The 23515-nt window shown below is 40.7% G+C and overlaps 1 protein-coding gene across 2 annotated transcripts in view; it reads left to right on the top strand.

Annotated features, from left to right (window-relative positions):
• The window catches only part of SLC25A21 (solute carrier family 25 member 21), a 536203-nt gene that overhangs the window by 388002 nt on the left and 124686 nt on the right, over nucleotides 1-23515 (top strand). The window lies entirely within an intron of this gene.

A 23515-nucleotide genomic window follows, 5' to 3' on the forward strand; every position in this document is an offset into this window, starting at 1 on the left:
ACCACAGAAGGATATTAATGATCAGTTGAATGACTCAAGAACAATTTCTAATTTATACCAACAAGGCTTTTTAAAAGTTCTTGTAACTAGAGCTATCTGAACTTCACATTTCTCTATTTGGTAGTTAATTGCAATGCTCAACTGCATTCCTTGTTTGCACAGTGGTTTGTGCAATCAAAACAGATATGTGTCAAAAATTGATGCATCAAACTCGTTATTGTATCTATTAGATGACCAAATAGAATATGCTATTTATATGAGATACATGTGTGGATTTAGTTGAAGTCTGTACATAGTATATTTTTTAAGTAATATTATATTTGCTTTTGGAAGTTACTTTTGTAAGAGCATTGGTTGAAACTAATTTTTCAAAAATGTAACAATAATAATAACTGGTATGTATTTAGTCTCTATTTTGTAATAAGAATTCTCCTTACCACTCACTAGAGTGGGTTCTGTTATGATCCATTCCAATTGGATAAAGAAATCAAGACTCAAACAAGTTAGTAATTTTCACTCATCTGATAAATGGTAGACCTGTGTCCCAAATCATGTCTGTATAGTCACAAAGCCCATACTCTGAGCCCTTATTTTACTACCTCATTTGCAAGATGATACTGTGACTATTATTCTGCTAATCATCTTTTCCAGTAAACATATATGATGGCTATCTATCCATACCGATATATTCTTTTCAATAATAGCATACTAATTTATACAAATGTTGCAATTTATTACATTAATCCCTTTGATGGTCCTTTAAGTTGGTTTCCAGATTTTCATGACAATAAACAACAGTGCAATAAAGATTCTCATACTATTTTGCATATTTGTGTATACATATTTTAGTATTTATAATAAATAGCATTTATGTCTTTAAAATAAGTTGATAGCTGTGGACTGATGGTATCAGATTATATTTGCTTTTATGTTACAGATGTAATACAACCTCAAAGCCCATCTTCACAAACCTCTGAAAGGTATAAGCTGGGTAAAAAACTCATGATCTATGAAGTAGTCAAAAGATCAATATTTACAGTATGCTAATCTCCTAAATATCAACAAAAAAGATCCTAAGAAAAATTAGCTAAAGGACACAAATAGGCAATCATGAAAGAAATGACACCTTATAAAAGTCTACTCAATTCTAGTAACAAAGAACTCAGTTAAGACAGTGTTATTTTTCATCTGTGAGATTGTAAACAGGAAATGTACATGGATGACAATAAACCAAATCTTGATTGATAAGATCCAGTGTTTCAAGATGGTGTGGAGAAACAGAAATTCTCAAATACTCAGGGCATAAAATCATGCTAACTGTCATGGTTACATACTTTCTGGAAGATGGGCTTTGAGGTTGTATTTATCTTTTTCTTTATGATAGCTAAACTTGATGTCACATTTAAAAAAAAAAGACATCTCTAACTCCAAAATTGTAACATTTTCTTCTAATTTTTTCAACATTTAAGTCTTTAATTTAACTGAGACTTATTTTTTGTTAATGTGTAGTGTGGTATATATTAAGTAAATTTTATTTTGAAATGATTCATCAGTTGTCCAAACACCACTTGTCAAAAAGCCCTTTATAGTTATGAATTGGATATGCTTTTTCACATATTAAATGTCTACACATATATCATCTAGATTTTCTATCTTTTAACAGACATTTCTCCATTTCCTGTACTGTTTCATTGATTTTTCTCTATGCTGCATCATTTGTTTTAATTATTTTATCTCTGGAGTATCTGGGGAACATGAATAATTTACCCCATAGCATAAAGTTCAAACTCCTTGTCATGTTACGCAGAGCTCTTCGTGGTAGAGCCTGCCCGTCTCCAGGCTCAATCTTAATATACAATTGTGCTCCAGGAACAGTAAACAGATTGCAATCCTTTGATCTCTCACACTGTCATGGCTTGTGCATGTTCTTCCCTGTTCCTGACTCAACTACCTAATCCATCCAAGAACCTAGGCCCTGTCAAGGGTGATTTCAAGTTTAACCTTTCCTTGCAATCTTTGCTCCACCACAGCTGAATTCTCCAACCTTCCTTGTCTCTCTTCCCCTCTAACCTGCTCCATTTCTTTTTCTTCTCACACACACACACACACACACACACACGCACACACACACATTTCTCTAAGCTCATGGCTGATTTAGCTCTGTATTCTCATACCTGTGTTTGGCACTAAGAGAAACCATGGATATACAAAAAAGAAATAAATAGAAGCCATCACACTAATAACATAATTATGGAAAACAAAGCAGGAATGATAGGTCTTGCTAAAGACTGTCCTCTCTAAAGTTGAGATAATAGTTTTGATGTCTGACTAAATATTTTAAGATCATCTATTGGCAAGAAATAAGCAAATTCTTGCTGTGACTGCGGATGTGATTCCTAAGCGCCACACATTGACAATGTGCTTGCATTTATGGGAAGAAGGGGTAAAATTTGTCTTCATTTTACCCAAAACATAGGAGTATATAAAGTTAGAGAAATTCTGTGTTACATAATCAATGAAAGTGCCCTTTTCCAGTAAGACAGTATGTCAGTATTGCCAAGTTCTGTAAGCTGTAACTGATATTTCTGAATTAAATGTGGGAGTTCCTTAGGCGGGCTCTTCATTTCATGTGTGTTTTAGAATGAATCTGATGTTTCTGCTTTGATATCAAATAATATAACAAACACACAGTATGTGTGGTCCTTGCTTAGTAAAATCAGCTTTTTCCCATACTCTATGTGTAATTGCTTCTAGAGCAAATTGACGTTCTTTCTGCAGTGCCTTTAGATCTGGACATGTTGTTAGCCAAAAGTCAGGGAGCCCTCATCCCAGAGATGGGAATGTTTGTAAAAACATAAAAGAAGCTACCCATTATTTTTGATACAGTACAAAAGCATTTTCTAGCCTTAAACAAACAGAAAACAGAGAAACGAAAGCTTTTTAACACATTTTACATTGAATTTTTTTCCATATGAAAAGTAGTTCCTTTTGATTTCCTTACTTAGTTTTTAAAGTAAACTGTGTTTAAAGATATTTTTCTTACTCAGATGCATAGAGAACAGATGGATCTATGGCCTGCAGGGAAGATAACACGGGTCCATGTGACTTCTAGTATGACTTGGTGAATGCATCTTTCCCGAGCTTTCTTGTCTCCTCCAAGATAAAGGTTTTAAAAATGGATCTTTTTCTGTTGTTTAAAAACATTTAAATCTGCTAATCTATATAGAATCTGCACAGGGCTCCCATCTCCCCATTGTGAGAAAGTCAAGTGGCCCCCCTCTGTCCAAAATTCACATGCTTCCCACAGATGACAGCACAACCACAGGGAACAAATATCCCTACTGTTTCTAAGATTCTTTTCCTTCTTAAAAACATAGATACTGGTACTTTTATTAGAGACATGGACTTTTCAGCCCAGCCTAACAGAAGTGAGATTAATTGAAAAAAAAAAAATCTAAATTCTGAGTAAGGCTTTCTATTAGATGAAATCCTCATAGTCAGTTACTTACATTTCTCTGATGTAGAAAGGAGAACTCATAGGGATTGATGGCAGACAAGGAATCTGTCAGCGCCATTGTTGAGAGTACCTCCATCATCACCATCATCTCATTGACACAACAAATCAGGCCATCTGTTATAATAAAGTGAGTCCCGAGGACATGAAGGTGTATTCTAGTTGGTTCTGTGCCAATGTGGTTAATTTTGTAAACTTACCTGCTAGACTGTGTCTTGGTTGGTATCTCCACTTACCAAGTGTTGGTGCCTCATGTCTCCTTCCCTTTGCTTCTTATGACACATTTTTCTAGTTGCTTTTGTGCCTGTCATTCCTTTAAAGGGAGTAATTGAGATGTTCATAGGTGGGTGAGAGGACTATAAATTATGTTAATGTAAAACCAGGACAGTCTCCCCACACCTACTCCTATTCTTCCTCCTTTGAAAATTCTCTAGTGGCAGTTCTTCCTGGAATAAGGAGGAAAAAAGAGAATTGAATAGAAAAGGTATTCTGGTAAGATAGATAAAGACAGACACAAAACCAGTGTTCGTTTTCTTCAGTGTCCCATATACTTTGCTAAGGATTTTTCACACACGATTCTCAGCTCAGCGCAGTATCATTCTGTCCATGTACTGTATTGGGTAACTAAAGATCAGAGAGCTCAAATAACTTGCCCAAAGACACACAGATATTAGTGTCATAACCATGGTTTTTCCATTGTACAGTGTCACCTTTCACTGAAGACCGAATTCTGTTTTTTATTGTTGGGAAGGAAGACAAGATGGAAAGAATGGCTATAGCTTCCTAATTTTTAAAAGCCATTCTATAATCTTTGGTATTCCTTCCCTTAAATCACATAGGAATTGAAAGCAGCTTTTGTCTTTTCCTCCAAGTAAAGTATGAGAGCTCGGAGAGACCAGTTTATGTGCAGTCAACCAAATCTTAGCAATTCTGAGGCAGCACCACAAGCCCCTGGCAACTCAAGATTTTTAATCCGATTGCTGCCCTATCCCATGTAGTTCATTCCATGACTCTGGTGAGTTCAAGGTTTCTAGTCAATATATTCTGATCTCCTATGTTCTTCAGCTCTCTTAGGAGAAAAATTCCTGTGCATTGGTTTGCCTAAGGCAAATAACTAGGAAACAGCTAGGTCAGATTAAACTTGCTTCAAATGAGAAACATGTTGATTGCTGGTGCCTTCAGAAATATGGTATTCTTCAGCAAGTATTGCTGTAGAAAATATGTGGTTGCATTTGGGGGGGCATCTGAACTGTGTTTTGTTTCACGATTTGCTTTTTGTAACCACTGATGCTGCCCCACGTATCATCTTACAATCAGACCACTTGGTGATTATAATATTTTCTAGTTAAATGACATTTAAGGCCTCATTTTATGAGCTCCAGCGTAATTGGCTAATTTGGTAAACTCCAGATGTGTGAGATAATGTGCCACTCATTTAACTGCCTTTCAGACGGCATAAATGGCACAGCCCCAGGAGGTATAATCACTCCCTCTTGTTTTCATTAAGAAGGGGAATGAGTGGCTTGTGACACAGACAAAGGAAGTGGGACGTCTACAACTCTAAATCAACAACTTGGTACGATTTGGGCATTCTCTTTCTATCAGTGGACTCACACCAAGACCTTTGGTTTCATTTGGTGTCCTAGTGAGTCTACTTTTTAAAAAATGGTATACTTAATCAAACATGGCTGGTTGATGTTAAAGCACCCTCTGAAAATAAAAAGACCTGTCCCTAAGAAAAATCCCTTGAGCAATGGAGCCTCTGGAAACTATCCCTCACTCTCATGTGGAAATGATAGGAAGTGTTTGATTTAAGAGACGATAGAAGAGCTAACTGTTCCCACAGCCAGGAATTACAATGATTTCAGCAATCAACACCCTGAGCATCCAAACCAAGTTCTAACTTCACTAGGCCCAGCAGTCACTGCAGCTTTTCGTCTCTTCTCTCAGTTCCCCATCATAATCTAACAGAGTCCCAGTCGTCTACCCAGCATTGCCCCTAAGGTTGGGGTAGCTGGTTATCAGCATCACTGTTTCCTGATCCTGGGGCTGAGCATCCTTACCTGATGTTAGATCAGAGGGAATTCAAATGCAGCTGAGTTGTCACCACTAAGAAGGTAGTCTGCAGTGCAAATCAATTGTGTGTAGAGCCTTGGTGTTGATTGAGTTTGCAAGTCTGCTTTGCCCAAGTGAGCTCTTTTTATGGTGGATGCCAGATGTGTGCTTCAACCTCTGTGATGAGTTTCCTGGTATCTGACTGCCTCTTCTCCACTCTTTTATGTTTTACCAGTTAGGCCCTTCCTGGTACCTACTGGAGCTCCTGTAGTGCTCTCTTGTTTGTGTATGGTGACCACGGGGAAAGCAAAAGGCCCAGCTGCTATTGGCCCCACACTACAGAGTTCAACCCTGACCCAACTAAGCTCCTTAATGATGGTCTAGTGAGATTCCTCTTTAGCTACAAAAAATTTTAAAAGGAGCAAGAAAGAAAGAACACAACAGGTAAAAATTTACAGAAGAAACTGCAGCAAATTCACTTGGCAAGTCTTATGAGTAGTGGGCCCAGGACTAGAAATTGGCATCTCATAGATTAAAACCATTTTTTTTCTGTTTTGAGCAGAGAGAACAGAGATTATCTCAGTTCAAGCATGGACATACTATTGTTATTCTCAAATGACTTGTGTTCCTTTTAAAATGGTTAATCATTGCTTTACTATATTGTACTCAAAAATTTTTAGTCATGAATACATGTACAGTCATCCATTGATGTCCTTGGGATGTTGGCTCCAGGGCCCCACGAGGATATCAAAATCCATGGTTTTTTTATGGATTTTGTTTCTTATAAAATGTTGTGGTATTTGCATAGAACCTACACAATCCTTTATTTTTATTTTTGTTGTTGAAGATTTATATTATTTTATTTGAAAGTCAGAGTTATACAGAGAGAGGCAGAGACAGAGAATCTTTCATCTGCTGGTTCACTCCCCAGATGACAGCAACTCCTAGGGCTGGGCCAGGCCAAAACCAGGAACCAACAAACTTCTTCCAGGTCTCTGATGTGGGTGGCAGTGGCCCAAACACTTGAACCATCTTGCTCTGCTTTTCCCAGCCCATTAGCAAGGAGCTGGATGGGAAATGGAGCAGCTGGGACATGAACTAGCTCCCGTGTGGGATGCTGGTGTTGTAGGTGATGGCTTTACCCACCACAGCACAATGCCAGCCCCCTCCCATATACTTTATATCAACTCTATATTACTTATAATACCGATTGCAATGTAAGTTCTTTGTATATGTTATCCTGTATTGTTTTGAGAATAACTACAAGAAATAGAATCTATGCATGTTCAGTATAGATGCAATTTTTTTTCAAACATTTTTATCCACAGAAGGTTGATTCTGTGGATGAAGAACCTGTGGATACAGTGGGCCAACTGTCATCTCTTTTTATTGAAAGTTTATGTCGCTAACAACTTCAAACCTAGATTATTTAGCAACCCAAGTTTGAAAATGAGAGAGCAAAGGGTAAGGAGAAACAAAAGATGGACAAAGATGGACAGTGGCTTATTTCAGTATTTTTTTTTAAAGGCAATTGAATAAATTTGGTACACGTTTTGGCATTTGTATCTTTTTTTTTTTTTTTTTTTTGACAGGCAGAATGGACAGTGAGAGAGAGACAGAGAAAGGTCTTCTTTTTTCCCTTGGTTCACCTCCCAATGGCTGCTGCGGCCAGCACACTGCGCTGATCCGAAGCCAGGAGCCAGGTGCTTCTCCTGGTCTTCCATGGGGTGCAGGGCCCAAGCACTTGGGCCATCCTCCACTGCACTCCCGGGCCACAGCAGAGAGCTGGTCTGGAAGAGGAGCAACAGGGACAGAATCTGGCACCCCGACCGGGACTAGAACCCAGTATGCCGGTGCCGCAGGCGGAGGATTAGCCTAGTGAGCCAAGGCGTCAGCCGGCATTTGTATCTTATCAGCTCATTTGACACCACAGCTAAGGCTCAGAGTCATTGACTTATTCCCACTTGGGGAGCAGAGCAGACTCTCCCCATCTTCGAATCAGGGAGCACACGGTGGGTTTTCAGCGCTCAGACAGCAGCATCCAGGGCTTCCATGCCTCAGGGTCCAGCTTCCTTTTTAAACCAGAGGTCTTTTGCTCTTCCCACAAAGTGACCTTGAAAATGGTTTCAGCTCCTCGATTTCTCTGCTGTCATCGCCACAGACTGTGAGCTGACAGTCACACTCCTGCTTCCCCAGCCTCTCACTAACAACACTTTCTTACTTACTGACTGGTCTTTGGCAAGGATTTAACCGTTGCCCAAGAGTAAGTGAAAACGTTTGCAGTGATGTGAGCCCGTCAGCAAGGCATGATTATGAGACCAAACACAGCCCCTCTCAGCACGTGGTGTTGACAAGAGGGAAAGGAGGACCAGTTGTTTGGGTGGAAGTCACTGTCTTTCTGGAAGGTTGGTGTCTCAACTCAGAGCCTGAGCATATATTTCCCATGTTTATAGAGTGGAGGGATTCCACAGGCAATGGGAAATATCTCATTGGGAATATTTTCAGGTTCCAAGTTACTTTATGCTATTTTATTGATTTGAGGAAGAGAGAGAGAGAACAAGAGAGAGCTCCCATCCCTTGGTTTATTCCTCTAATGCTTGCATCAGCCAGAACCAGGCCAGGGTGGAAGCTGGGAGCTGAGAACTGGGAACACAATCCAGGTCTCCAGGGTGGGTGACAAGAATTCAGTTACTTCAGCCATCACCTACTGGCTCCCAGGGTCTACCTTAAAATGAAGCCAGAGTCAGGAACCAGAACCAGGAATCTAACCCAGGCATCAGATTCCGATGAAGGATGCAGAAGTCTTAACCACTAAGCTAAAATGCCCAGTCCCAGGCCTTTATTTTAACTTACTCTGAGTTTCTGATGAACTAAAGATGAAATTATCTTCAGGGAAAAAAGAAGTCTTTCCATAACTAAAATCTTTTTTATAGTGTTGTTGAAGTGAACATTTCCACTTGAGAATGAGAAAGAATGCTTCCTAAAAGTAATCTTCTACCTGTGTCTGATTCTTTCATTATAGAAAATAACTTGGGCATAATTTGGCATGGAGAAGTTTAAAGAAATTAATATCTTATCTTCATTATTGATTTAATGTATTTTCTGATTAGTCTCATGACTTTAGCTATACTTTTCTTCCTTCCAAGTCTTCTAGATAATTTGGAGAAAGGGAGAAGATTCAGGCACTGTTGTTAAAGCAATTATTATATTCAAAACCATTGTTTCCATGTCGTCCCTCTACTGTTTGTGAAAGTTGTACATATATATCATATATGAATAAGAATCTTAGCAGGTAGGAAGGTAGTGCATATAGTTTTGGTTGTCTAGTCAGGAAACTAATGAGAGATGTTCAGACTGGGTCATCATTAGAATTTATCTGAGGTTTTGTTTTGTTTTGTTTTTGTTTGTTTGTTTTTGACAGATAGAGTTAGTGAGAGAGACAGAGAGGAAGGTCTTCTTTCAGTTGGTTCACCCCCCCCAAATGGCCACTACAGCTGGTGCTACACCAATCCGAAGCCAGGAGCCAGGTGCTTACTCCTGGTCTCCCATGAGGGTGAAGGGGCCCAAGCACTTGGGCCATCCTCCACCGCCTTCCTGGGCCACAGCAGAGAGCTGGACTGGAAAAGGAGCAACGGGACTAGAACCTGTGCCCATATGGGATGCCGGTGCCTCAGGCGGAGGATTAACCAAGTGAGCCACAGTGCTGGCCTCTATCTGAGGTCTTATACATACTAAATCATGTTAACTACTCTGTCAAAACGTGAGAATAATATTAGTAATGACAGAAGCAGTGCCCCAGATGAACACCATTCAAAGTATTGGCACATGCATCTCTCAGTTGACTGATTAGCATCTAGGGGAGGTGGGGAAGAAATGGCATGCCTGCTTACAGGAAAACTTCTGGTCCAACCATAAGAAAACTTGGGCAGAGAGGAGTTTAGTGAGAAAATAGATTGAATCCTGAGAGTAGCACTCAAAGAATACAAAGTTTTTGGCTTAGGAAAACAAAATGTCTCTTGGACAAATTAATTTGGATTCTGAATCATGGAACCATCATCCCATGAGAATAGAATCGAGGCCCATAGTCCAGAGAGAGAGCTATCTCCAAAGTGAAGTTAGCAGATGTAGTTTTTGAGGTAAAGACTTACTACATGGCTTAGCTCAGTTACTTGACTTATTAGCGCCTTTGCCAAACTCTATTGCAACATGAATTATAAAATACTCAAATACTTAGGCCATGATCTTGTGCTTCTCATGGTCTACATTAGTGGAAGGGTGGGTCAGGGGCCTGAGCTAGGCATTGAACCTGGGACTCCAATATGGGATGTGGGCATCTCATCCATCAGCTTTTTAACAGCAATGCCAACACCACTCCTGACATTTAGAAATCTCATGATTTCCCATTGATCTGTGTGGTAGACAGTCACTGTGATGGCCTCAACGAATCTGCCTCCTGCTAGTCATGCCTTTTTGTAGTCCCCTCTCTGTGAGCATGGACTGGACTTACAGACTCTTCCAATGAGGAAAACATGGCAGAAGTAATGACATGCTACTTTAGAGATTAACATATTAAAGACTGTGGATTTCCTATTGAGGGCCCTCCCTTAATCTTGCTCTCTTGGTCTCTTGCTTTTCCATTGCTTTGAGATAAGATGTCCTATTCAGAGCCTGTGTTGCAAGGAACTGTGGCTCTGCCAATAGCCAAAGAGGAACTAGGTCCTACCATCCATCAACAACCCTGGAGGAACTGAGTCCTGCCAACGTTACCTGAGTGAGCTTGGAAGTAAACCCTCTACAAGTCAGGCCCTCAGATACGCCAGCTGAAAATACAGTTGTAATCTTGTGAGAGACCTAGAATCAGAGGAGCCTACTCTCATTCCTGACCCACAGAAACTGTGCGATGATAAAATTTTGCCACTAAGTGTTGGGGAAATTTCTGACAGAGAAACAACAAATACAATAATCAAAAACAAATCCGCAACCCTTGACATGATATTTACACGGGACCCACTCTAACTGGTTTGAGTCTTTCAAGTTTTCTCTTACCCATATCATCACAAACATCTTCTGTTCCAGCCCTTCTGGACCAATTTTCACTTCTGAAACAATGTTTCTATGCTTTTCTTGTGCATGTTCATTAGTCAAGAATTTCCTTTCCCCTTTTATCCATATGTGAGAATTCTGATCACCCATAAATTCCCAACTTACTTATGCTACTTTCCCTTTGATACTTTCTCTCATAATCCAAGATGGAAACTATTTTTTTCATCTGTTATCCTAAAGCATTTTGTTCCCCTATGACTACATTTATCTATTTTTTTTTTCTTTTTTGACAAGCAGAGTTAGACAGTGAGAAAGAAACAGAGAGAAAGGTCTTCCTTCCGTTGGTTCACCCCCCCCCCCCAAATGGCCGCTAGGACCAGTGCACTGCGCCAATCCAAAGCCAGGAACCAGGTGCCACCTCCTGGTCTCCCATGGGATCAGAGCCCAAGCACTTGGGCCATCCTCCACTGCACTCTCGGGCCACAGCAGAGAGCTGGACTGGAAGAGGGGCAACTGGGACAGAATCCAACACCCCAACCGGGACTAGAACCCGGGGTGCCGGCACTGCAGGCGGAGGATTAGCCTAGTGAGCCACGGCACTGGCCTACATTTATCTTTTTAGCAGAGAAACCGGGATTAGAATTCTACTTACAATTTTGAGTCCTTGGACAAATTATTTAACTTCATATTTAAGTTTCCTTTTTTTTAATATTTATTTTTTATTTCTTTGAAAGACACAGTTTCAGAGTGGTAGAGTCAGAGAGAGGTCTTTCATCTGCTGGTTCACTCCCCAAATGGCCTCAACCGCCAGGGCTGAGCTGATCCTAAGCCAGGAGCCAGGAGCCAGGAGCTTCTTCCGAGTCTCCCACATGTATGCAGGGGGCCAAGCACTTGAGTCTTCCTCTGCTGCTTTCCAAGGCCATAGCAGAGAGCTGGATCTAAGGTGGATCAGCCAGGACTCCAACTGGCATGCATATGGGATGCCAGCACTGCAGGCAGCAGCTTTAACCTGCTGCACCACAGCACTGGCCCCCACTTTCCTTATTTGTAATATGGAGATAATAATAGTATCTACTTACTGTGTTGCTAGCACTCAGTATTAATATGTGATATGTAAATATGCACACAACAATTGTTAGCAAGTTTCATTTTTAGTGCCTTATATTATAGCTAATTATTTGTAACTATTCACAATTATTTGAACATGGAGAATTCTAATGAAATCCTAATTGGGGCTCCTATAGTATTTCACTCAGTTCTTAATATATGATCACCCAATTTGTGTTTACTGAGTTTGACTAAATGATTCCTGGTTTCATATACTTAACTACTCTGGCCACATTCATATAGAAAATAAATAGTCTAATCAAACAAATACTGAGAAAAATGTATGACTTCTATGGCATTATTTTTAAAAATTTTTTGGATTTATATAAAGGTTCCATGGCATTATTAAGAGCAAAATTATAAACATTATAATTTCCCCCACCTCTAGAAGAGTAACATTCTCTTGACAATTTCAGCAAGATAGTGGAATAAGTTTAATGGCCATAAAAATGTCTGAAGGCAGGAGGGAGATTTTGGTATCTAGATTTTGGGATCAGAGGACCCACCAGTCAGGCTGGGGAGTGTTGGGATGAGGAAAGCCCATGTGAAGGGCAGACAGTCCACTTCCATTGCCTTGAGTGTGTCCTGTCTTCCCTGCTGTTCTTCCTACCACACTCCCCACCTGAGGCTTCACAAGCAGAGAGATCAAGAACAATATATGTGAAAAATAAATATTCTGGTTAATGAAAAGATGAGGTAAAGTAAAATCAGACGAACATTTAAAATTAAATGAGAAGCAGATCAAGAGTTAGACTTTTAATATTATGTAGGATCTCTGTCTTTAATGTGCTGTACACTCTTATTTAATGCTATAACTAGTACTCCAACAGTATTTTTTTTTTCACTATGTGTTGCTATATGGCGGCAAACTGTTGAAATCGTTACCTAATATATACTAAACTGATCTTCTGTATATAAAGAGAATTGAAAATGAATCATGATGTGATTGGAAGGGGAGAGGGAGCGGGAAAGGGGAGGGTTGCGGGTGGGAGGGAAGTTTTGGGAGGGGGAAGCCATTGTAACCCATAAGCTGTACTTTGGAAATTTATATTCATTAAATAAAAGTTTAATTAAAAAAAAATTAAAATAAAAATTAAAAAAAGTTAGACTTTTTTTTTTTTTTTTTTTTGACAGGCAGAGTGGACAGTGAGAGAGAGAGAGACAGAGAGAAAGGTCTTCCTTTTGCCGTTGGTTCACCCTCTAATGGCCGCCGCGGTAGCGCGCTGCGGCCGGCGCACCGCGCCAATCCGATGGCAGGAGCCAGGTGCTTATCCTGGTCTCCCATGGGGTGCAGAGCCCAAACACTTGGGCCATCCTCCACTGCACTCCCTGGCCACAGCAGAGAGCTGGCCTGGAAGAGGGGCAACCGGGACAGGATCGGTGCCCCGACCGGCACTAGAACCTGGTGTGCCGGCGCTGCAAGGCGGAGGATTAGCCTGTTGAGCCACGGCGCCGGCCAGAGTTAGACTTTTAAAAGACAATATTAGCAGACTTTGGATCCAGCCATGATAGAGTAGCTTGTATCAGAACAGCACTGTTACTGGAAACCACAAGAAACATTAGACAAAATACAGAAAGCTGCCATTGGAAGGCATTAGAGAGCTTCCAAAGCAGGCAGAACATGCGAGGGGCTACAAGACCTGAGAGAAGAAAGTCTACCTAAGTGGGCTCTGCATTCACTCAGGCTTCTTACCTAGAGATTTGGCCAGGTGTTATAGGAAGGGGTGGAAAGAATCAAGACCAAGTTTGAGCCGAGAGGTGGGGAGGGGGACGGTTTGTAGGCTGGTATTCAGGACTGCCAAATGGCTGGAACTCGAGGAGTATAAATCTGGGAGTAAAGGGAAACTGCCAAGAAGTAAGCCCCAAGATCTATATGCAATTTCCTCTTGAGACATCTGTCACCTCCTAAGCTGGATGTGAGCAGGAAGAAATTCCAAGAAACCTAGCAAAACAAACAAAAGTAGTTGAGAAGCTACAGGGACAAGCAGAAATTTCAGTAGCCCCAGGATGCTAGGAAGACAGAATTAGAGTTCAAGCCCAGCCAGATGGCAGAGTTCTGGTCAGCAACCCAGGTTTTCAGTTGAGACTCAAAATGTCAAAACCAAGAATAAGAGCTCTGCCCTAGGAATCAGGGCAAAACATAAACATACTGTTCCTAACACAGCCTAAAATCAGCCCTCAGCAAGATATAGATCTACTGTACTTTACTTGCTTACAAGGAGAAAATATATTCCTCTTTGGAAGAAAAACCATCATTTAGAGGCTCTTTAATTGTTTATGCACAATGTGCTATGTTCAATAAAAAAAAATTATAGGGTTTTTGGTGAGTTTTTGGCTTTGTAGTTAAGAGACCACCTGGAACGCCTGCATCCTATATTGGAATGCCTGGGTTCAAGTCCCAGCCTCGCTCTGGATTCCAGCTTCCTGCTAATGCATACCGTGGGAAGCTGCAGTTGATGGCTCTAGTACTGGGTTCCTGCCACCCAAGTGGGAGACCTGGATTGAGTTGCCTTGGCTTCAGCCAGGTCCCACCCTAGCTGTGGCACACATTTGGTGAGTTAACCAGAGAGTGGAAGATAGATCTCTCCTCTCCTCTCCTTCACTTTCCTTCCCTCCCTCCCTCCTTCCCTACCTCTAAAATAAACATACTAATTGGGGTTTACTTTGAAAAATAAAAGACAAAATAACCAAACATCAAGAAAAGAACAGACAGGAAGCGATTCAAATTTTAGAATTTTCAGACAGAAACCTTTTATTTTATTTTTACTGTGGTAAAATATATGTACCATGACATCCATCATTTTAACTATCTTTAAAGCATAGAGTCTCATGGCCCCAGACACATTCACAATGTTATATGGTGATCACCATCCATCCCCAGAGCTTTTTCACCCCCCTAAATTGAAACTTCACACCTATGAAGCAATAATTCTCCATTTCTCCCTCTCCCTAGCCCCTCCATTCTGTTTCTGTCTATATAAGTTTGGCCATCTGGGTATCTCATATAAGAAGACTCATATAGTATTTGTCCTTTTGTAGCCAACTAGTTTATTTCACTTCACACAATATTAGAAAGGTACATCCACATTGAGGCATGTGCATTATATTTCCTTCTCTTTTAAGTCTTTCTTCTCATTTTGTAGAATATATATCACATTTTATTTTTCCGTACACATTTAATTGACAGTAGACACTTGGGTTGTTCCATTTTTTGGCTATTATGAATAATACTGCTATGAACATTAGGTCTATGACTATCTGTTCAAGTCTGTACTCTCAATTCTTTTGGATATATATATCCAAAAGTAGAAGGGTTAGATCAGTAGATACTTCTATGTTTTACAGACAGGGACCTTTTTAAAAAAAGATTTATTGACTTATTTGAAAGAGTCACAGAGAGAGGGGGAGAGACAGAGAGAAAAAGAGAGATCTTCCTTCTGCTGATTTACTCCCCAGATGGCCGCAATGGCCAGTACTGGGTCAGGCTGAAGCCAGGAGCCAGGAGTTTCATTCAGGCCTCCAAGGTAGGTGGCAGAGGCCCAAATATTTAGGCCTCTTCCTCTGCTTTTCCCAGGCCATTATCAGAGAGCTGAATCAGAAGTGGAGTAGCTGGGACACAAATTGGTACCCATCTGGGATGCTTGCATTGCGGGCAGTGGCTTTATCAGCTATGCCACAATGCTGGGCTCACAGACTGGGACTTTTTAAAAGTATAATAATTAATATATTCAAGAAAATAGAAGAAAACTTAAAATCTGAAAAAAACAAAACCAAAGTTTTCAAATGGGAATCCTGAGAATACTACAACTGAAAATACAAATTCAACTGGTAGATTTTCAATCCTCATGATATACTGTCAGTATTCAATGTGTTAGTTATTTTATAAATTCTTATATAGCAGAAACTATGTTTTATCCTTATAGCGTGAAGTAGTAGATACTCAATATTGTAATTCACTGATTGAGTGACTATGGGAATAATAATAATAATAATATGTACATATGTTTTAGGCAAGAGAAATCAGTAAAACCTTATTTTAAAAAATCATTTTAAGCAGCTAAAACAATAACTTACCAGGGGCTAGACAGTTCCCTAGGTACATCAGATATATTCACAATAAGCCAACAGTGGAAGAACTATATTTCTTCCTATTTTATTAATGAATCAGTCAAAACCAAAATATTTATGTAACTTTTTCAGTTTCTCAGAGAGTATAGAAATTTGGTGGTTTTTTTTGTTTGTTTGTTTTTTGTTTTTTTGACAGGCAGAGTGGACAGTGAGAGAGAGAGAGACAGAGAAAAAGGTCCTCCCTTTTTGCCATTGGTTCACCCTCCAATGGCCGCTGCGGCTGGCGCATCGTGCTGATCCGAAGCCAGGAGCCAGGTGCTTCTCCTGGTCTCCCATGCAGGTGCAGGGCCCAAGCACTTGGGCCATCCTCCACTGCTTTCCTGGGCCATAGCAGAGAGCTGGCCTGGAAGAAGGGCAACCGGGATAGAATCCGGTGCCCCGACCGGGACTAGAACCCCGTGTGCCAGCGCCGCAAGGCAGAGGATTAGCCTGTTAAGCCACAGTGCTGGCCAAAGAGAGTATAGAAATTTGAACCCAAGTGATCTGGATCCAAACTTTTGCCTTTTTATTATTTTGAAATATATACTTTTAAAAGAAATTATTCTCCTAAAACTAAATGGATAACTCCACTTTAAAAACAATTAGAAAATCAAGAAACTAAATTGCTTGGTAACATCTGCTGGGCACTAAACTCTTCTTGCAATGAGGCCTTTGCATTTTTTCAAGTGCCCATCCGGATGCTGGGACACCACCTCATGTACCTTGGCGTGGGCTGTGTTACGCGTGTTTGACATGCAAGAGGCACCACCATGGAGAACAATATGTCCCATCGTTCCCCTTACACCCCAGATTGCTCAGGGCCACGAGACACAAACCACGGATTTAAATTCGACACTCTCAATTTCCTCCTTGCATGTTTGTGGGTCTCATTGTCAGGACGCTGACTTTTTACCCTTCCCATATTCCTGTCTTCACTCCTTCCCTTCCCCATCACCTGTCTTAAATGTTTAATCTTTTTGCTGCATCTCCTCAGAGCACGATGGCTTTTGATGGCAGACACCTCCAGTGGCGGGGCATTCCTTGGGGAAATCCATTTTCGTTCAGTCTAGCAGGGAAGATCACAGGTTTATTACACACAACAAAGGGAGTATTCATTAAACCGTGAGATTCCAAATACATTTGCCTTCAGCTCTCTTTGCCTCAGATTCGTTGTTCACCCAGGTTGCATTCTTAAGTGCCCCCCATCCTTGGTCTCTTATTTTGAGACCTAGTTTGGTCTCTTATTTCTAATATGAAGCCAACTCTCTCAATCTCCCTGTCTCTCTCCCTCTCCCTCCCTTTCTCCTTTCTTCTGTCCTTCCCTGAAAAAGAGCTACCCATTTCAGGGAATTTGAATGAGCAAAATTAAAATGAACAGCTCCTTTTGTGATACTGGACAATCACATTATTAAATAATCCTTTGTTTCTCTGATGTGAAACCCTATTCCCTAAAGTTAACAAGATTTTTTTTGATGTAGGAGATAAATGGCAAACAACATTATTCCAGCTGAAAACCAGATGTCTACATCTTTTCTATATTTGTGTCATTTTTCTTTAACACCTTTATCAGAATAGTTATAACCTAGCATGTAAATAGCATTTAGTGGCTGCCCCAGTATACATAGCTCTCTGCATCAGCAGGTACAGAAGAAAGACACAGGTCTGGCCTTCTATGTTTAATTCTTCAACCAAGTGACTATATGTACGAGAGTGATTCCTTTACTCACATGATTCGAGTGGCCTTTGTGAAGAAAAAAATCATTTTAAAAGCAACTGCAAAATTGGTAGAGGTGCATTCTGTTAGAAAATACACTTGCATTTTTAATACCTCTGTATTTCTTCACACCTCTTATATAACCATTCTCAATTACAGGAAAAAAACCCACCAAACTATGAAGGGACTTTCCAGACAGAAGTAAACTGTCCCCGTAGGAAATAAAAATCTTCAAAGTGTCCCTTTCATTGAACTTGTTTCTCTTCCTACAACAAATGGACACATCAGACATAAAATTTAATTGAGTCCCACTAAAGCCAGATAGAGGAGGTTACAGCATTCCATTACAGACAACCAAGGCACCTACAATGCACTGATTACCTTATATCACATTGTATTGAATTTCCAATCATCATTGGCTACTTGGACCATCATTTATTTAGGATTTCAACAGCTTTGCATTTAAATCCTGCTGTGTGATTCTATTTTACACTTCTTTTTCGGTGTGTTTGTTTTCCTTTAAGAGCCAGTATGCATATTGACAATTCTTTGACAGCAAAGGTAAAACCACCAGGAGTGTATCTGTTTATTGAGGACTGACAGCTTTATAGCTAACATAAAAATAATCTAATGTTTATTGGGGCAAATGTTTGTTCTGAGGATTAAGTGAAACTACTGAATAGAGAAAGCCTTTTCATCCTATTCAGACTTTTCAAATAAGGTTTGGGATCAACTACATAAAAATTTTTGTGTCGATTTTTTAATGCTCTTCCCTAATTCATCCTACTACTCACTACCTTCCACTTGGTTCCTCCAGATTATGTTTTACAACAGGGATTTTGAAGTAAGTAAAACCTTAAAAAAGAAGATGCTACTGTTTAGAGATTTGTTCCTACAGAATTTGCATGTACTGTACAAACTTTCTAGATAACGGTAAGGCAAAATCTAAAGCACAGTGCTCAGAATATAATATTTTTCTACTGATTGATATAGTTTACACATAATAAGAGCCCTTGATTCTGTTTGTTTTTTGTTTTTTGGTGTTATGTTGTTTTTGTTCACTATTGGGGCAAGAAGCAAAACTTGCTTTAAGTTAAGGAGTTTTTTGGTTTCTATTTTGCTTTTACCCATGTAACAGCAGCAATAGAATATTGCTTATGTTTTGATCAAGATGTTTGCAAGGTCTGAAAAAAATATGCTATTTTTCTTTCTATAGTTGGAAATAATATCCATTTGAAAATAGTTTACCTACTTAGATTAAAATAGTTGAAATACTGTGAGATTTAATAATACTTAACTCTAATTTTTGCAAATGTGATGCTAGTTACAATTATCACTCATATTCCCTTTTCCTAGACTCTTTCCTCCCAAAATGCAGACTTTTATATTCCTCTAGTTCATCCTATTGGCTTTTGGGTCAGCTTTAGTGTTCCTCGTTTTGTCACACTTCCCCCACCTCACCCCTCTCCTGATCTGTCTTCCATTCGGTGAGATATAAGAGGGAACAAACAGCAGCTTACTGAGGCTGCTAAGGAGCGGCCTGGGAGCCAGGAGTGGCAAGCAGTTTGGGTGCCCTGAGGCAGTTAGGTTGAACTCTTGGAAAGCCTGCTCATCTGACAAAGCTGCCCACAAGAACACTCAAACAGGGCACTTTTCAATGTTATCGCTGGAATTAACTGTCCCGGCGTAGGCATGAGTAGGCTATTGTGAAAGTGTGTGGCATGTCATGCCTGTGAACACACCGGACTCTGGAGACGTCAGGATCTCGCCGCCACAGAGAGGTTGTTCAATGCAAGGAGTTTCCTACCAGGTGAGCCCTGGATGAATGCACTTCAGTGCGGAACAGGAGGAAGCTCCTGCAGGGTCAGGAGCCTGTCATCCTCATCACGGGGTCCCAGGGACCTGACAGGGTACCGGAAACACAGGCAGAATTCAGCAAGTGTTTGTTGAACTAAATTACATTGAAATGTTTTACTCTGTTGAAATTCAAAATACCGTCTTTTTATTTACTAAGGGGAACATGTGACTAATTTATCCTTAATTTCCTTGTACGTCATGCCCATGGCGGTGATGATGGCCTACGGTTGAAAACCTTATAAGCTGGCACTTAGGGGCCTGTGGCATTTTCATGTCGCTCCTGGAGCCCTGCCCTGTAGGCTGTTCTGGAGACTGACTTGGAGGCTTGTGGACACTGATTTCCATCGTGCACATGTCACATCCTTGTGGAGACTCCACAGTGCCCTTGGTCACGCGTCCCACAACTCTGATGCGCTGGAGCAACTCCTTGGCTTGCTCTGAGGAGCTTCCGGAGACAGATGCTGTGCTGCATCTGTGTGCTGTGTCTGCTCCCCCACCTCCCGCTCCCAAGCTGGTCTGTGTTAACTGCATTCGAATTTGTACACTCAGCTCCCAGTATGGACAAGTCTTCAGACTCCGTCTGTGCGTCTGGTTTCTGGTTCCTCCTCTGGGTTCCTAACAGAAATCTCAGCCTAGCAAGCAGGCGGCTTCTGCCTGTCATCCCAAAAAGCACTGGTCAGCTTCGCGAGGGCATGAGTCACACTGCCTAGATGCCTCGCACATTCCCATTGTCACCTCGGTCCACACTGATCCTAGTTTCAGAAATAAACGCTTTCTCAGCCTTGGACGTGTATGATTCGAAATCTATGGATTATGAGTAAAAACTCTTGTAAATCCATTCTTCCTTTAAAACCAAGCACTAAAACTCCTAGCAACACCTCAAGTCTGAGTGATTGACATTTGATTTCACACTCTCTTTAAAACCTCTGCACCTTTGGTAGAATCTGTCCAGTGAGCAGAATTGTAGTGCCAGGCAGGTGCCACACTCACCTCTGGAAACTGAGGTTCAGAATTCAGCCTGAAGTCAGAGAGTCCAACAGACTACCCTGGCAGCCCTGTGCTCAGAATGGTTTGGTTTACTTGCAACTTAAAAGTGGCCAACCAGACTCCTTTATTTAAGATCCTAAAACCTTAGTAACACAGTTAAAGTTTTTTGCTAAACTATATACCACAGAGCAGCATTTTAAAATCATATAATTTTGTTGCTTAAAACTGTTTCCCCTAAATCCCTCACAACAAAAAGAGCAATCTAGATAGATTGTAACTGTATTTTTAAAGTCATTGTAAGAGCTATGGTCATATTACAGTGGCCTGCAAATTTCCTCATTTCCTCTTGACTCGCAAAGTCATAATAAATAAAGTTTTCATTACAATGATCTAGTACCTCCCCCAAGAATAAAAGTACAATGTATGGTTAAAAATAAATGCACTGAGTCCATAAATCTATGCTGCAAGTAAAATTTGAATTATGTGAAATTTATGAGATTTTTACGTTGTTGATTTTGGAGTCCATTCCATATATACACTTGAGCCATTAACATTACCCTTTAATATTTATTCCTTGGACAAGTCTTGTTTTACTAGCATGTTTATATACATCATCAATAAGTAACAGTACAATTAAGTTTTAATTCATTACATAACCATAATTTCTAATCCTCTTTGTGTCTGAAACAAGCATCATGCATATTGGTATTGTGTGACTGTTAAGACTCATTCAAATTTATCTATTAAACCTTTTTAAGGGGTAAGCATTGCGGTGCAGCTTCAACTATCACTTGGGACACCCACATTCCGTACTAGAGGGTGTGAGATCAAGTCCTGCCCCTGTTTCGGCTTCCTAGCCATCCACCTTCCTTCTAATGCTCCTGGGAGGCTCAGATGACGGCTCAACTACTGAGTCCCTGCCACCCACATGGGAGACCCAGATAGAAGTTCTTGGCTCCTGGCTTTGGCTTGGCATAGCTCTGGCTATTACAGGCATTTTGGGGCTGAACCAGTAGGTAGAAGACCTTTCTCTCTCTCTCTCTTGCTCTTTCTCTTACTATTGCTCTGCCTTTCAAATACATACAAATGAGTAAAAAAAAAAACATTTTTTTAAAACTTTGTTAAAAGTGAAAGTTAAATTTTTTCCCCTTTGTCTTTTAACAAAATGAAAGCATGCTTAGAGACAAATGAAAAAGTAAACATCATTAACTAAGAAAACTTTCTTCCGCATTTAAACTCCCTGTTAACACTCCATGCACCTGCCCCTGATTTTACGTGTTCAATGCCTGGTATACCTGGTATTTTACCTGCACTGGCCTTGGCCACAAACCTTTTTTTTTTCCACATTTGCCTCAATGGCTACTGATCGACAGCTTCATCTTTTCTGTTGAGCTTACATATATTCACTTTCCAAGTCTGTATTCTTTTCACAGCCCAATAAAATAAATGTGTTTCATAAACTTCTTTGATTTGCTGCTTCTTGCCAAGTTTTTCTTACTTTTTTACTCATCTCTACAATGAGTATTTTACTCTGGGTCTCTTAAAGGTGTATGTGAGTTGATGAAGTTCCATTGTATAAACAGAACCAAGCCAAAACTTGCCATGCAAAAGATAAAGCCAGAAGAGAATAGAGGCCATATGTCAATACAGAGAGAACTGGCTGCAGCTACTTTCCCTAGCTGGTGTTTGCAGTTATTTCTATGAAAACTGCACGTGGATTTTTGAGAATTGGATTTGACCCTGGGGATGTACACAAGTAACTTTGAAAACATTTGGTCCATTAACTTTGTGCTCATCATACACTTACACTTGTCCTTCTCCTTGACTCCTAACTGCAAATAAGATGACCTGTATGAGACCATCACAGTATTTGTAATGGGGGGATTGTAGGTCTTTGGGGCAGTGGCAGGGAGGGTAAATGGTTTGAGAAAGGCTTCTCCTACTGGAGGGTTGTGAACTACACAGTAGCATGTTCTCTTCCCTACTCACACTTCCTCATTACATAGACGTGTGCTCCTGAGATTCTTCAATGTGTGCTGTTAATCAGATTTTCTCATAGGTGACTTTGCAAGGAGAAAAAGCAATTTGCGGCCAGCACCGCAGCTCACTAGGCTAATCCTCTACCTGCGGCGCTGGCACCCCAGGTTCTAGTCCCGGCTGGGGCCCCGGATTACAAAGTAATACACATTTGTGTTTAAAAAAGAACAACGGGGCTGACGCTGTGGCTCACTTGGTTGATCCTCCGCCTGCAGCACCGGCATCCCATATGGGCACCAGTTCTAGTCCCAGTTGCTCCTCTTCCAGTCCAGCTCTCTGCTGTGGCCCAGGAAGGCAGTGGAGGATGGCCCAAGTGCTTGGGCCCCTGCACCCACATGGGAGACCAGGAGGAAGCACCTGGCTCCTGGCTTCATCGGCGCAGCGTGCTGGTTGTAGCAGCCACTTGGGGGGGTGAACCAACAGAAGCAAGACCTTTTTCTCTGTCTCTCTCTCTCACTGTCTAAACTCTGCCTTTCAAAAAAAAAAAAAAAGGCAATTTGCTTATCATCTCTTCTATCTCCATGATCCCTACATCTTACCTCTGTTTTCTCTCAATAAATAGCTGATCATGAGATTTTAAATTATGAGAAAATTCTCCTTATGCTCCCCAGAGTAGAAAGAAGAGATCAGATCACTCTGCACTTTGCCTGTTTGTAGTCAGCCCTTTTATTTTGGTTTGAACTAAGCATGTGTACATATATGTTTGCATAAAGATATTTTTATTTTATTCAGATTAGAAGAAAAAGGAATGCCAGCATAAGATGCCGCCTGATAGTGTATGGGCACTAGAGGAAAGAAGGGATTTACAAATAACCTTAAAGAGGAATTTTAGGAAGACAGAATGAGAGAAGACTGATTTTAACATGTGGAGTATATGGGGCTGATGTCATTGCATAGAGGGTTAAGCTGTGGCCTGCAGCAGCAGCATTTCAAATCAGAATACCAGTTAAGAGTCACAGCTGCTCTACTTCCGATCCAGCTCCCTGCTAATGCACCTGGGAAAGCAGCAGAAAATGGCCCAAGTGCTTGGGCCCCTGCCACCCACATGGGAAGCCTGCATATAGTTCCAAATTTTTCTCTTTGGCCTGGCCCAG

This window comes from Lepus europaeus, chromosome 11, assembly GCF_033115175.1.
Source record: "Lepus europaeus isolate LE1 chromosome 11, mLepTim1.pri, whole genome shotgun sequence".
NCBI classification, from domain to species: Eukaryota; Metazoa; Chordata; class Mammalia; order Lagomorpha; family Leporidae; genus Lepus; species Lepus europaeus.